Here is a 4,941-nt window from a genome sequence, read left to right as displayed (position 1 = left end):
GTATGATAACCATCAATCATTTTTCAGCAATGATCCACGTCAAATGTCTACTTACACACACAACACAAGTAGATAATGATATTCAGACAATCACTGTAAGAGTATCTCCAATTACAGCTACAAGAACATTTGTGTCTAGGTCCCATAAAGTGAGAACATCTTCTGCAGCACATGTCAGTGAACATTGTTATGAAGGAGAGATTGATGCATAGATATGCCAAATTATATAATGTATATATGGAAATGCTTGTAAAAGGACCTAGGACCACCTTGACCATCATCCTCATCAACAAGAGTAATCAGAAAAATTATTACTGATTAATATACTAGACTAAAAAACAATAATAGAAACAATGGAAGAACGGATACTTACATCATACTGATGAAGGTCCATTTGAGTTCCTAATCATGATGATTTCTAGCTGATCGAGCAGATACAAAATGCAAGTAAGCCACATAACAGGAAAAAACAAAAATGGAGAATGAACACCCACCATTGAAACATTCATGAGGACATATAAATTTTGAACCAGGCTAGTATTTGTGTTTTCAGTTTAGAAAAGAGGCCATCTCCCCCTTCTCATAATAGCTTGCACTTCTCTGTCCATTTCCCTTCTCCTCAGGTTATCTTTTGTGGGCAAAAACCTGTAGTTTGATATTGCACACAAGATGGGGTCAGATAGAACGTGCTGAATTTCTGGATCCTGCAGTAAACTGAAATGAACATAACAAGGAACTAGATTCAGTAAGCCTTCTTTATGGATGAGTCCTAGAAGTATGCCCCTCTTTATCAGAAGGATATCCAATTGGATATGGGAAAATTGAACAACTTCTAAATTACTGGTGCAATCAAATGAGTTGAGAAATGTTTACCCTGTATCCACAGAGTGCTTGCCAGGAATATCATCCAGTGAAAAGAAGCACCTAAAACCAAAAAATAAACTGTAATTAGCATGCGTCGGTGTTGGGCTCAGATCAGATAATGCCAATAGAAATCAGCAATGGGAGATGCCATATGTGAAATAAATGCTAGCACGTGCCTTTTAAGATCAGTAAGTGTTATGAAAATCAATACAACTTGTTTCTTGCTTCCAGATTCTAATTCCCTGGTTCAAGTTAAGCCCCAACCCTTTCTACCATAACACATTGAAATAAAAATTTCATACTTCGTTGTGGCTGCACTAGTCTTTGGATAGACTCACTTTTGTTATCTTTTGGATTTTTTTTCTAAGTTTCTAAGAGCAAAAAATGTAAAATTCTCAAGTGAGAGTGGCAACTTAGTTTCAAGATGGATTTGCTAATATTCAGATGATCCAATCATATGCCAAGTCAAGAAGATTTCAAAAAAATAACATTGAAAAAGCATGCAAGAATGTCTTTGCTATGTTGCACATATGCTACAAGTATACATGTAGAGTACCTTGCAGAGTGGGCCATCAAAACTCTCATTCATCCCTTCCTAAAGCCTACAAAACAAGACAAATAAATAAATAAATAAAAATAATCCAACCATCTAACTCCCATTCATCCCTTCCTAAAGCCTACAAAACAGTGGTGATTTGATCCTTAGAGGCAGTTAGCACCCAGTCACCATTTTAATTCCACTTGACATAGAGCACGGTATTTTTGTGACCATGGCTACAAAAGATATGCAAGAACAACCTTTAAGTATCCAATTATCAATTGAAAGAAAAAAAACGGCATGGCAACCGTGAAGAAACATTCTTGGTCGGAGTCTCAAAATTGAGGGAATTGTTGAATTACTCATTGAAGATACCTTGCAGCTTCCTCTTTGAAAATCGTCATAGGCTGTTTGTCAAGCAAAGCAAATAGCTCCCCACCTAGGCAAAAATCTGTTATCAAATAGACATGTGCAGAAGTCTGTGGCGTAAAAGAAAACTGTCAGTATATAGGATAACATGAAACAGCATGCAGGCATGAAATATGTCTAACATAGGATAGCATGAAACACAAGCATCATCATCATCATCATCATCATCATCATCATCAACAACAACAACAACAACAACAACAACGAGCTAACTTAAACAACATTACCAAATACATCATTTGGCCAGTTAATAAGGACAAGGCACACCTGACCAAATGACAAGAAGAAATGAACACATACATGGCCTAGTCATCTAGCCTTTACACATTGCAGGCCTGCGAGAACTTTTCTCCCATGACAGAAGCTTACACCACAAACCATGTATATAGCCCAAGGAGACCGGGAGAATGGAACAACCTGGAACTACCTGTTGGCAGTAAGTTCAAACACCATCATCATTTTGCTATTGAGGAATGCTTTCGAAGAAAATGTAGACATTCAAAATGCAAGACCCAATTGAGAATACCAGCAATACCCAATTTCCAAAAAGCCAGATATTAGAGTATCCAAGTGCATGTAGAAGTTCAAAATGAGACCCAATTGAGAAGACAAGCAATACCAAATATTCAAAGAACAGATGAGAGAGTCCAAGTGCATGTACAAGTTGGAAGGTGCAGCTTTACAAGAAAGGTTGCAGGCCGTGCTCTCTGTCAGCTGCAGACCATAAAATAGTGAAAGTTTGATCCTCTGTCTTGCATCCGTACTACATACTACATACTACAAAGGTTGAAATGTAAGCTTCTGAAAGTAGTTGTATTTTCATTGGAGTTGGGAACATCACTTATTACTCTCATTCCAAAGAAAAAAGGAGTGGGTCCTTAAGGGATTTCAGGCCAATCAGATAGATTGAAAGTCCCTACAAAATCCATGCTAAAATACTACCATCCACTTACAAAAGGTGCTAGGAAATGTATCTCCAAGGTACAGGGAGCTTTTATGATACAAATTGCTAACCCACAGCTGTTGTCATCAATATACTCTTCTGAGCCAATAATATGATGGAGCGGACCACGTGCTAACCCAATCTTTGGACATGAATACATAAAAGAAACAGGTCAATTTCATTTCCAAGAGTTCTATTTTACAAAGCTTCCATCTAACTCCAACAGAAACAAATTGACAGTTGCAACAAAAGATTGCATTTGAAAACATTCAGAAAAAAGACTGCTAAGAAAAAAATACTGAGATCAAGCATGATTAATGACATAAATTTCAAGGGGGCAAATAATATCCAAAGAACTTAAATTTAAAAAAAAGGTAAGAAAATCTAATTTGTATCAGATACGGATGTGTCCATGAGTTGCCAATTGCTAACCAAGTCCAATTTTAATATGGAAATTTATTCAGACTTATTGCCTGTTTTCCTTTGATATCTAAGTGTACGGGACCTAGATCTGTTATATGTATTGGCAGAACAGATCTGCAGGATATGATTACAAGTGCCGAGCTAAGGTAAGAGAGTTATGGAAAGAAAGCCTGTTTACTTCTTTCGGAAGAGAATTGAAAACCGTGGCATATCGCCACTATACATGTCACCAGGAAAACATGAAACCCAATTAAAGAAGATATTAACCCTCAAATTTCAATTATTTTTACTGTCTAACTAGAAATTAACATAATTGCAGTAGGTACCCTAGACCCTGTATATTGAAGCTAAGCAAACCACAATTTGATTATTTTGAGTTCATAAATCAAATAAATTTCAATTCAATTCAATGGTATATCCAAAAACCCAAGGTAGCTTTTGTTTTTTAACAAGTTTTATAGATGCAAATCACTAAGGATTGTTGAGAAATAAATATAAATTTTGTAAAATTATTAGAGTGTGGAAAACTAAGTAGTGTAAGAGTAGAAACTTCAAGAGAGCTGCCTAGAAGTTTTATTATTTAAATTCGTATCGAAAATGATATAGGTAGTTGAAGTACATAGAATTTCATTAGATGTAAAGAATTGTGTAAAAGGGATCCTAAAAGGCCTATATATACATGTAGGGGGTCTTCATTTTAACATGATAAGTGAAGAATATCCAATACAAATGAGCTTTTTCTATTTCCAAGTCTTTTCTCTTATTTGTCATAACAATTATGCAAATATGTGAAAATGAACATTGGGGAAACAGGAAGTAAGAAATTCAGGTATGCAATTGGAAACATGTTCACCATAACTATTTGGGCTAAAAATATTCAAACAAGGGTGAGAATTCTGCTTTGAAGCCAATGATTATTTGGGCTAGGCCAGGGTTTTTATCTTCTTAATGGCCTAAGATGCTCACCGGTTGTGACTTATTTAAACTCTCCAAGCCTCTAGTACTTGCTAGTTGACTGAGTCAGACCAAGATCCTTAACTAGACAGACTAAGGCTGCAACATAATAGATCAAATAGGTAAAACACTAACAACAAGTTCCATCAAGCATAAGCAAATAGGCAACAGAAATGAAAGCAGAAATGCATTAGAGGCGCCACACAAAACTCCAAGACAGTTTAGGTACAGCTACACTAGTCACAAAAATCTGAAAGCATACTGCTGTCAGAAAGTCCAGTTCCTGGAAGCAACAAGTAGACAATCAACAATTCCTTCAAACACAAAAAATAAAAAGAGAATTGCTTCCAAACAACAATTCAGAATAGGTTTTCTAATAGGAAAAAAAAAATGTATCCATATATGTGTTTTTTTTATTTTTTATTTTGCATGCATGTGAATGGACCTTTATGTATGCATGGATGAGTTCAAGGTGCATCCCATAGTGTGGGTAAACCGATGACAATGTGCATTTCATTCAAGGTGCATCCCATAGTGATCAATTAAACAAAGGGGAAGTCTAGGCTAAAAGGATTCGATAGCCAATTAAGGCATCTATGGTAGGAGATTTACTTACATCGAGTAATGTAAAAGATTCTCAAACCATCAGATCCATCAGATCTCAACCCCACAAGACAAATAGGACAATTGATTATTCTTAAATGCAAATGAAGGGCCCAAGATCCATAAATTAAATCCTTAAACCAGGCAACGCGCCACCACATTGACAACAACAAAAAATTCCAGCAAT

General features: G+C 36.0%; 1 long non-coding RNA gene across 1 annotated transcript; it reads right to left on the bottom strand.

Annotated features, from left to right (window-relative positions):
• Positions 1–1,581: 1,581 nt before the first annotated feature.
• Positions 1,582–2,316, bottom strand: LOC131256153 (uncharacterized). The gene is made up of 3 exons (XR_009176604.1): positions 2,099–2,316; positions 1,778–1,881; positions 1,582–1,638 (listed from the first exon to the last, which is right to left on the bottom strand). It is a non-coding gene; the product is annotated as an uncharacterized LOC131256153 (long non-coding RNA).
• Positions 2,317–4,941: the final 2,625 nt, after the last annotated feature.

This window comes from Magnolia sinica, chromosome 9 (assembly GCF_029962835.1).
Source record: "Magnolia sinica isolate HGM2019 chromosome 9, MsV1, whole genome shotgun sequence".
NCBI lineage: Eukaryota > Viridiplantae > Streptophyta > Magnoliopsida > Magnoliales > Magnoliaceae > Magnolia > Magnolia sinica.
This window is presented reverse-complemented; position numbering and strand designations above follow the sequence as displayed.